This window comes from Lathyrus oleraceus, chromosome 1, assembly GCF_024323335.1.
Source record: "Lathyrus oleraceus cultivar Zhongwan6 chromosome 1, CAAS_Psat_ZW6_1.0, whole genome shotgun sequence".
In the NCBI taxonomy this organism is placed as follows: Eukaryota; Viridiplantae; Streptophyta; class Magnoliopsida; order Fabales; family Fabaceae; genus Lathyrus; species Lathyrus oleraceus.
This window is the reverse complement of record NC_066579.1, coordinates 154,539,668-154,551,165: the sequence shown is the minus strand read 5'-3', so window position 1 is coordinate 154,551,165 and position 11,498 is coordinate 154,539,668. Positions and strand designations below refer to the sequence as shown.

The window sequence follows — 11,498 nt, the reverse complement described above, 5'->3', positions numbered from 1 at the left end:
AGTGTTTGAAATGCTTCTAAACATTTATTATCGAAGATGAATTCAGCGTCTTTCATTAATAATCCGGTTAAAGGTTTAGTTATTTTAGAGAAATCTTTAATGAATCGTCAGTAAAAACCGGCATGTCCTAAGAAGCTTCGTATTTCTCTCACAGTTTTCAGAGGTTGAAGGTTTTCGATTACTTCTATTTTGGCTTTGTCTACTTCAATTCCTCTATTTGATATGATGTGTCCTAAAACAATTCCTTCTTGTACCATAAAGTGACATTTTTCCCAATTAAGTACTAGGTTTACTTTTACACATCGTTCTAGAACTCTTTCTAGGTTTTCAAGACATTCTTCGAAACTTTGCCCGCATACGGAAAAGTCATCCATAAAGACTTCCATGATGTTTTCGAGAAAATCGGCGAATATTGCCATCATGCACCTTTGGAAGGTTGCAGGAGCATTGCACAAGCCAAACGACATTCGTCGATAAGCGAAGGTACCAAAAGGACATGTGAACGTTGTCTTTTCTTGGTCATCAGGATGAATTGGTATTTGAAAGAAGCCTGAGTAACCGTCCAGATAGCAGAAATGAGAATGCTTGGCTAGTCGTTCTAACATCTGGTCTATGAATGGTAAAGGAAAATGATCTTTTCGGGTTGCTTTGTTTAGCTTTCTGTAGTCAATGCACATTCTCCATCCCGATTCAATTCGTTTGGTTATAGTTTCTCCTTTTTCATTTTCGATCACTGTTATACCTCCTTTCTTCGGTACTACGTGTACAGGACTAACCCATTTGCTATCGGATATAGGATATATGATACCTGCCTCTAATAATTTCGTTACTTCCTTCTTCACTACCTCACTCATGATCGGGTTTAGTCTCCTCTAATGTTCCCTAGAAGTTTTACAGTCTTCTTCTAGCATGATGCGGTGCATACAAATAGAAGGACTTATCCCTTTAAGATCGGTGATGTTATATCCTAGTGCGGTTGGATATTTTCTTAAGATATGTAGGAGTTTTTCGGTTTCAAGTTTTCCTAGGTCTGCATTGACTATCACTGGTCGTTCAAGTTCTAGGTCTAGGAATTCATATCTCAGATTTTTGGGAAGTGTTTTCAGGTCGAGGGTTGGTTTCTTAAGGCATTGCGTAGGATCTGATGTTATCGCTAAACATTGGTTCAGTCTGTCTTCTACACGATAGTCGGAAAATTCGTTATTTTCTAATTCTGTTTCTTTTATGCATTCACCGATGATATCCATGAGGTAACATGTGTCTTCTATTGCAGGTGCTTTCAAAAATTTGGAAAGAATAAACTCAATTTTCTCTTCTCCTACTTCGAAAGTGAGTCGTCCTCGTTTTACGTCTATGATAGCACCGGCGGTTGCTAAGAAGGGTCTTCCCAATATAATGGGGGTAACTTCATCTTCTCTTATGTCCATAATTATAAAATCGGTGGGGATGTAGAATTGACCTATGCGCACGGGAACGTTTTCAAGAATTCCTACGGGATATCTAACGGAATGATCTGCTAATTGCACAAACATTTTAGTTGGTCTTAATTCTCCCATTTCAAGTTTCTTGCATATGGACAAGGGCATAACACTGATACAGGCTCCTAAATCGCATAAAGCTTTATCTATGACAAATTTTCCTATATGACAGGGTATAGAGAAACTACCAAGATCTTTAAGTTTAGGAGGCATATTCTGGATTATTGCGCTACACTCAGCAGTGAGTGTAACGGTTTCGCTATCTTCAAGTTTCCTTTTATTAGATAAAATTTCTTTTAAGAACTTAGCATATGAGGGCATCTGTGTAATAACTTCTGTAAAAGGAATTGTGACGTTTAATTGTTTCAGTAGGTCAACAAATTTTTTAAATTGGCCCGCGTCTTTGGTTTTAATTAGCCTTTGAGGATAAGGGATAGGTGGTTTGTAAGGCAGTGGAGGTACATAAGGTTCTTTTTTTTCTACGGTTTCCTTATCTTCCTTTTCCTTAGGTTTACTTTCTTCCTCAGTCGACTTTTTAGAGTTTTGGTTCTCAATCCTTGGGTCAGATGGTCCCTCTACCTCTGTACCACTTCGTAATATAATTGCGTGAGCGTGGCCTTTCGGATTAGGTTGGGGCTGTCCAGGAAATGTACCAGTCGGGGCAGCAGTAGGCGCTTGTTATTGAGCTACTTGCGAGATTTGTGTTTCCAGCATTTTGTTATGGGTAGCCAGGGCATCTACTTTACTTGCTAGTTGTTTAATCTGTTCGCTAGTGTGTACATTCTGGTTTAAGAACTCTTTATTGGTTTGTTGTTGAGAAGCTATGAAGTTCTCCATCATGATTTCCAAGTTGGATTTCCTAGAAACGTTATTGTTAGGTGTAGATGGGGTCGGCTTTTGATATCCAGGAGGTATAGCTGGAGCTTGATTGGGAGCTTGACCTGGTGCGTATAAAGCGTTGTTACTTTTATATGAAAAATTAGGATGGTTCTTCCAGTTTGAGTTATAGGTATGCGAGTAAGGATTTCCTTGAGCATAGTTCACCTGCTCTGTTTGGATTCCTGTTAGGAGTTGACAATCTGTAGGCGTGTGACCTTGAATTCCACAGACTTCACAATTTTGAGTTACTGCAACCACGATGGCTGGAGGTGATACATTTAAACTTTCAATTTTCTGGGCAAGAGCATCCACTTTTGCATTAACATGGTCAAGGCTACTTATCTCGTACATGCCCCCTTTTGTTTGAGGTTTTTCTACCATTGTTCGATCACTTCCCCACTGATAATGATTTTGGGCCATGCTCTCGATAAGTTGATAAGCGTCGGTGTAAGGTTTATCCATAAGTGCACCACCGGCGGCGGCGTCTATTGTTAACCTTGTGTTGTACAAGAGACCATTATAGAAGGTGTGAATTACTAACCAGTCCTCTAAACCATGGTGTGGACAAAGTCTCATCATGTCCTTGTATCTTTCCCATGCTTCGAAAAGAGACTCGTTGTCTTTTTGCTTAAATCCATTTATCTGGGCTCTCAACATAGCTGTTTTGCTTGGGGGAAAATATCGGGCAAGAAATACTTTCTTCAACTCATTCCATGTGGTGACTGAGTTGGAAGGAAGAGACTGAAGCCATCTTCTAGCTTTATCTCTTAACGAGAAAGGAAAGAGACGAAGTCGAATTGCCTCTGAAGTGACACCATTAGCTTTAACAGTGTCAGCGTATTGGACAAATACGGATAAATGAAGGTTTGGATCCTCGGTAGGATTTCCAGAAAATTGATTCTGTTGCACTGCCTGCAACAGCGAAGGTTTAAGTTCGAAGTTGTTCGCTTCGATTGCGGGTGGAGCAATACTCGAATGCGGCTCATCTTGCGATGGAGCAGCGTAATCTCGAAGAGCACGAGCTGGTTCGGCCATCGCTGGTATCGTCGAAGGAAGAAGATTTTTGAGATCAGGAATTTCGATTGGAGGAAGATTGTTTGTAACACGATACTCCCGAATTCGTCGTAATAATCAGAGATATCGTTCAACGTCGTTGATTCGTAAGTAGTACGGTTCGCCTTGTGAGCGAGTGTGTGGCATACAAATCAACAAAAAAGAAGGGAAAAATAAAAAAATGCCTTAGTCTCTACAGCGTAACAGAAGAGTTACGATATCGACTAAATAAAAGTCCCCGGCAACGGCGCCAAAAACTTGATCGCTGACTTTATGAGTCTATCGGGGTACTAACTGCAAGTGCACAGTCTAATCGCGTAGTTTTAAAAGATATCGATCCCACAGGGACTTAATGAATCGATCTACCATTTTTCTAGGGTTACTGCGTAAAGCTAAGGCGGATGATACTTTGATGATTAGGGGGAAAAGTAAAACTAAATTTGGATCTAGATTAAATATCAAATAACACGGATATCGGTATGTAGTTCGTCGTAATTAGGGAATCAAATCTTCGTTGCTCTTTTTCTTATTTTTAAAATAAGTCTTTTCAGTAGACACTATTAATTAAAAGTCCTTTCCTCAAACTCTCGCTCTGTTGAATTAGACTATGACTTCATATTTTAACGTACGCTCTCACTATTTCGTCAAATCTAAAATCACTTTTTGAAAATAATAGAATCTATAAAAACTCTTTTTGAGAAAATACTAACCGTTTAAACACCCTCGTCTCAAACTCTCGCTCTGTTGACTTAGATTATATGATTAAACTTAAATGCTTAACTCTCGTCCTCACATTTAACTTTTAAAAATAATTTTTGAAAATAATTCGAATTTTCAATTAACCTTAAAAATTGCTTTCGCCCTGATTTAAAGTTAATGTTCAATTTACACTGTCCAGTTAAAAGCTCAAACCGTCGTTCTATTGATTTTAACTTCTGTATGTCTTTTACTCTCGTACAAAAACCTTGGTATTAACTTTGTAAATTGAGACCAGAAAAAGAGTGACTATATTTTGAAATAAATTTAAACCAACTCAGTTTTGATTCCTTTATTCCGCTTACTTTACATACCGATATCTAAATTAATTAGCCGGACATGCTAAACACGCATAAACAATAATCATGCATAAATACGGCCATATCAAACAAACAATATATATAAACAGCAGAACAAAGCATATGTAAATTAAAACAATAGATCAATTGATTAATGAACCTGGAAAAATACTAAAATTCTGGATTTTAACTCCTAGCTTCGATGCTCGAACACTCCACCACAAGTCGGTTGGATTTGTTCTTCACAATTCTCGATCGGATAGGAATGTAAAAACAAGGAAATAAAATACTATGATCTGACGTAAGGTTAGATCGAGTAAAAATTTTGCAATAGTTTCCGGTGTAGAAACTATCGTGAGAAAATAAATTGAATGCTTTGGAAATTAACTAGAAAAGAAAAGGAAATAAATTGCTTGGAAGTTTAGAGTGTTGGAAAATATTGCTGTAAAAATTTGCACGGAGAAGAGAGACTTCAATTGGCTTTCTTTTGGTCTATTTATATTCACCCCTCCAAATAACCGTTTCCTTGAATTGGTATTCCGTCTGGTTCAAAGCGTGCATGAGAATATTTAGGGAAAACGTTCCTTCCGTTACGGACATAAAGGCCAAAAAATAGGAGTGGGATGTGTGACGTCCGTCACACTATGTGTTACGGTCGTAACACTAGGTTTAGGGGCGTGACGCTCGGCACGTACTTGTGGCGGTCGTCACAGCCATTTTCCTTGTTCCAAGCGTGGGTTGGGCTTTGGTGAGATGCTTTTCCTAGAAAATCCTCTTTTTGCACCCCTCTTCTTTCTTTTTCACACGTGCTTTAAATAATGATACCTGAAATAAATAATAAGAAAATACCAAGTAATATCGAATAATATAAAATAAATTGAATCAAATAACAATATAATTTAATTAAATCAAGTCCAAAAATGTGATATAGTTTCATGTTATCACATATGAAAATGATTCCAAGAGAAAACTTACTCTAAATGACATTCCAAACAACTTTCATTTTTAGACCTAGAGCTAGTTTTGCTTGAAAAATCATTTTCTATGTTGAAATATTATATGTCATTTTGTCTAAACCCTAATTTGAAATATTTCCAAGTTGTAAAATCAAATTTGATGTGTCTACTTTAACTTTGATGTTTGGAGTGGGAGCTAATTCAATATTTTTGAGCATGTGATATGAGGTTACATTATAGGTCACTTTTGACCTATACCATTCAACAAGTGATTTTTCCAAACTTCAAAAATTCATAACTCTATCATTTCAAATCCAAATGACATGAAGTTTGTGACCATTTTGAACTTCTTTGAGATATCTACAACTTTTATGAAGACACTTTTCTCATTTGAAGCTCAAATTCATCCATTTTGGATAAGGAATGCATAGGCTGCGCATGGCATGAACATGGTGTCATCACTTGGCAAAGATCAAATTTCAAATCTTCATAAACACTTTCCTTGCAATCCAAGCTGAATTCAGATCACCTCACACTCATTTGTGGACTTATGGCAATGATTTTATGGGCCTATGCGCGCCCATGCACCCATGCATCATCAATGACCAAATTTGGAAAGTGAATTCAAGTGTGCAAAAAGAAATGGATTCAGCTATAAATAGAGCCTCATATGCTCATCATTTCACACATATTTGCGCCAGCTTTGATCCCCTAACTCTAACCCTCATATTGCAAAGGATAAACCTGAGAAATTCACTTGAATTTGAGTTTGAATTTCCACTGTTTTGAAATTCAAATCTCCAGGAATCCATAGCTTTTTGAGCATTCAATCCTTCTTCTGTAAGCATTTGGAGTGAGATCAAGCACGAACAAGAGAAAGATCACTTGAATCCATGCCTCTATTGAAGGTATTTTCCAAAAAATTTGATCTCTTCGATTCTCTCTAATTCTTGCTCAATTCTATTAATTCTTTGGTTGTCTGAAGTCCTACCAATGTAGGCAGGAAGATTGAGTTGCTTAGAGGCCAAATCGAAGCAACTCAGTTCATGTACCTCAAATTTCAACTCCATGTATCTCTCAATATACTTGGAGTTAGGGTGAATTGAGGTCAGATTCGAACTCAATGCCATTTTTACTTTGAAATCATGTCCTTGTTTTTAACTTTGGTGATGGTTGAAGGTGGACCAGTCTGGTGAGGTCCACCAGAGAAGAAGACCGGAGCTACAGCTCCGGCGATGTGTTGCAATCTCTCACAACCATATGATCCATCTAATTCGTTTTAATCCTAAGCGTTCTTTCTGATTACCAAGGTTATGGCGCGCTGACTAGAGTCCATCGTGGATAGCGTATTTGTGACCACTTGATCTACCACATCAATTAATGAGGGAGATCAAGTGGTCCACGTTTTTTCTGATATTTTAATTCTCATTTTAATTGCATTATTCTCAATAATTCCTATTAAATTCAATATTGATCCAAAAAATATGGGACTTTCACCAAAAAAAATTCAAATATTTTTCTATTTCATATTCTGAATTAAAATTATTTTTTGGATCATTATTAATATTTTTCATGAATTAATTGATTTTGCATTTATTTTTAATTGTTTAAAAATATTTTTAAATGTCCAAAAATTATGATATTTTTTCTCCAAGGTCCTTTGCCCTTGTTTAACCTATGATAAATCTCATGGCCATTTCTTTGGCGTTTTGATGAGATTTTAGGAATTGGACAAACCATATTTAATTTAAATGCACTACTTTAGTATTTTAATTTGAATAAATGCCAAATGAATTTGTTGACCAATTGTGATGACTTGTTTATGTTTGACTCTTGTTGTTGGGCCTTGGTCAAGGTTGATTTGACTTTGTCAAATTAATATCATTGGATTTAGGGGATTGATGGAATGTACATTCCATCTCCCAAAATGAATGGATGATATTAATTTGATAAAAGTCCTCCTTTGAACAATTTGTGTTTTGATTCATTCCCCTCCCACTTCATATTATTCCCTTTCTTCATTCATTCATTCCATTTGACCTATGATATCTCATAATCCTAAGGCTAGTTGATTGAAAAATTGACATGAGTATGGATGAGATTAGGCCACACCTTTTTGCATATTCTTTTGGGGTGTGGTATGTTTCATGAGCATAGTCCATTATACTATGTCTCTAACATGCATGACCAAAAATTTATTGCACGGCCTCAAATAGTTGTGACTTCTACATAAGTCCAATTACGATTGCTTAACATAGCGCTAAATTTGTGACATAAAAGGCATAAGCATTCTAGTTAATGAGATTGTAAGTCTCCCCTCTTTCATGGTATTGTGTGGAAACTTGGCCTTTTTTACTTCCTTTGGAAGATGTCTTGGTTCAAGGATCCATGCTTGTGATAAGTGGGTTGAGTGTTCTCCAAATAATGACTTCAAATAAAAAAAGCAAAAGCAAAACAATACTAACTTCTAACTTATTAACTACTAACTTTTAATTTCAAGCCCTTTACTTTAATGCCATTTAACTTCTAGAATTTTATTTCATTTGCCATTGTTCATTATCATTCTAATTGTTTATGTTAATGCAATTTTCACTTTGTCCACTTGGACCGTATTTTGTGATATATTTTGTTTGTGTATACTTTGCTTGTTTGTGTGGTCTTTGACCATTAATGTACATAATAACAACAAAAACCCTAAAAGACTTTTGTGTGGATTGTTGGCTTAATCTTGGACAAATGGACTTAGAATCTAGGCAACCTTCCTATGCTAAATGGCCAATGCCAACTTGTTGAGAAACCAAGTGCTTGCAATTTGAAATTCATCTGATACATCTTTGAAGACCTCTCTAAGTTCATCTGCAACATGATCATTGTGAAGCTGTTATTTTGAACCTGTGACTTGTAGAATTCATCTGTTACATGGGCTATTTTGGAGAAGATCATGGAATGGATACGCTTGGATGTGGCCATATTTATTTGATGCCTTGCTCTTCAAGATAATATAATGTGCATTTGTGTGTTGCTTGATTCTAAAAGTCCAAGGGAATTCTGGGTTTCTATTAACATTCTTGTCTATTTGATTGCTACCCATTTGGTCAGATCTTTTCAACTCTAAACTTTTAATTTTGTACGTAGGATAGTCTCTTCATCTTCTCCCCATTTCTTTAATTTCAAAATCTCTCCCTCCATTTTTTTAAAAACTTCTTTGTGTGAACTACTTTTGTTCTAAACTTTGACCAGTTTGCAAAAAAAATAGAAACTTTGGCCTTATGCCATTGCATTTTCAAACTTCTTTTCTTAAATAAAGCTTGTAAATAAATTTAACTATACTTGACCTAAACTTTCAAAAAGCCAAAAAGAACTAACTCATTCAAACCATTTTTAGGCCTTCGTGCCTTTCAAACTTAAATTTTGTTAAAAGCAATGCATCCACTTTGAAATTTGTATCACGAACTACGAGGTTTTGATCCCTCATTTTTATGTTGGTAAGTAGGCACAAGACCGAAGGTCTTGTCAAACACAAAAATATAATTAATGAATTCTTTTCTCATCCCCCCATTCTATTTGTTTGTAAACATCACTTTATACCAAGTACATATGCACACAAAAAGGGCTCCCTAGGAGTACCTAGGACACTTTGGATGCTAACACCTTCCCTCTGTGTAACCAACCCCCTTACCTGTAATCTCTGACATTTTATTAGTTTTGATTTGAAAACTTCTTACTTTTGGGTTTTGTTCGTACTTCTTCCCTTTTCCCTTGGAAACAATAAAATCACGGTGGCGACTCTTCTTATTTGATCTCTAGCTTGTCAAATAGCTTGATGATCATGAATTTACCGCTAAAATCATCTAATATAAAATGTTATTGGTGACATAAGTAAAGGAGTTTCAATAAGGCTAAATCTCAAGGATGCTTGCTTGAATATGATATTTGTTTCTCAAATAGAACCTTAAAAGATTGATGAAGATTTAGCAGACGATCAATGGATACTTTCTATGCAAGAGGAATTAAATCATTTTAAAAGAAATCAACTTTGGGAACTTGTTCCTATGCCTAGTGGTAAACACATCATAGGTACCAGATGGGTGTTTAAAAACAAACTTGATGATAATGATATAATTGTTTGAAGTAAAGCAAGATTGATGGCTCAAGGGTATAATCAAGAATAAGGAATCGACTTTGAAGAAAAAATTTCTCTGATTGCAAGGTTAGAAGTTATTCGTTTATTATTTGCTTGTGTTTGTTCATTAAATTTTCAGTTTTTTCAAATGGATGTCAATAGTGCCTTCTTGAATGGATATATCAATGAGGAGGTCAATGTCAAACAACCTCTCGATTTTGAAGACTTCAAGAATCCTTCTCAAGTCTACAAGTTGAGAAAGGATCTTTATGGATTAAAACAAGTACCAAGGGCTTGGTATGATAAAATTAACAACTTTATTTGTGAAAGAGGATTTGAAAAAGGTAAAGATGATATTGTGTTTATTAAAAAAAATAAAAAATCATACTTTATTGGTTCAAGTCTACATTGACGACATCATATTCGGATCAACAAAAAAAGACCTTTCTGAAGAATTTTCATTGATGAAGAATTGCAAATTATTTCGAGCGATATTTTAAATGTCATGCAATTAAAGGTCTTTTTATTTTAAATGTCCATGATGGGTAAGGTTAACTATTCGTTATGCATGACATTTAAAATATCGCTCGAAATAATTTTTTGGATCTATAGACAGACCGGTTGAATCAATTTTCAAATGTACGTCGAATTAGTGTAGCACCTCAAATTTGCACCTACCATTGTACATACTATCTCATATTAGGTCATAGCATATCATGATCCATTGCATAACATTTGCATTGTCCTCAGTTGCCTCAAGAGCAAGCAAGTCAAGAAATTAGGTCAAACTGATCAGGAGATCAGTCCACCAAACAAGCAAGGTTGTTTCTCAAGGAGCCAAGGCCCTAGGGTTTGTCCAACAAGTTCACATGACTTGGAGGTCCATTTGAAGTGTTTAAGTCAAGGGTTGGATGTTCAGAAGTCATCAGTTCATGCACAATCAGTCAGAAACCCTAGAAAGTCAAAGTTGGTCAACTGTGGTTGATTTTGTGAATTTGATGGATGGAAATGGTTTGAGAGAGCTTATTCATGTCCTAATAGGCCTCATGTGTCATGCCAATCAACATCATGGAAGAATTTGAAGCCAATCAGAAAATTTCCCAAAATAGAAACTGGACCTGTAATTTTAACTGCCAAAAATGGAAACTTCTTGATCCTCAACTTGCATCATGATACAAGCTTCAAATGAATTTTTTCCCAACATGAAAGTTGAAGATCTTGTTCTCCCATTTTCAAAAAGTCCAAGAACATCAAAATCCCATGTGTGGTTGTCAAGATATGATCAATTCAATTTCAGAAATTTGTGAACTTCAAAGGGCCATATCTCTTGAACCATAAGGCCAAATTTGGTGGGGTTTTTTCCTACAAACCACATTTTTCCTCCTCTTTCCAAAAATATAAATTTCACCCTCCAAAACCTTGCCAATCAAAATGGCATTTTCTGACCTTTTCCATTTAAAAATCAAGTTTGACCAAACTTTGACTTTTTGATTCTTTGATTTTTTTTACACTTTGGCCAATTGGAAATGCTTGGAAACATCATTTGTGATTTGTCTAGAGCTTAAAATCATGTTCATTTCACCATTATGCCATCATTTTGGACCAAAATGCATATGTGACAAATTGTGCAAAATAGCTTCATTAAGCAAAACCAAGTGAGCATTTCATTAAGCCAAATTAAAACAGCAAAAACAAAAGTCTGTATGCAGCCTGTCCAAGCCCAAAACCGTGCAATGCTACACCCTCCACATTCACTTATTTCCAACTTAGCAAAAATGCAAGTGATTTCATTAAAGCTAATCAAGCTTACCATTCCCTAAACCAACTCTAAACAGACCAATAAAAGCAACTTTTCTGACATTTCCAACCCTAAGAAGCAGCAGCCACAGACCAAAAACACTCTGATTCTCTCACTCTTGCATTTTGCATTTTTGGAATTTCTGTCAAATCCTCC

The 11,498-nt window shown here is 35.9% G+C and overlaps 1 non-coding gene across 1 annotated transcript; it reads left to right on the top strand.

Moving 5' to 3' along the window:
• The first annotated feature begins 2,907 nt into the window (after positions 1 to 2,907).
• On the top strand, positions 2,908 to 3,014 carry LOC127116361 (small nucleolar RNA R71). The gene has a single exon (XR_007801311.1). It is a non-coding gene; the product is annotated as a small nucleolar RNA R71 (small nucleolar RNA).
• Positions 3,015 to 11,498: the final 8,484 nt, after the last annotated feature.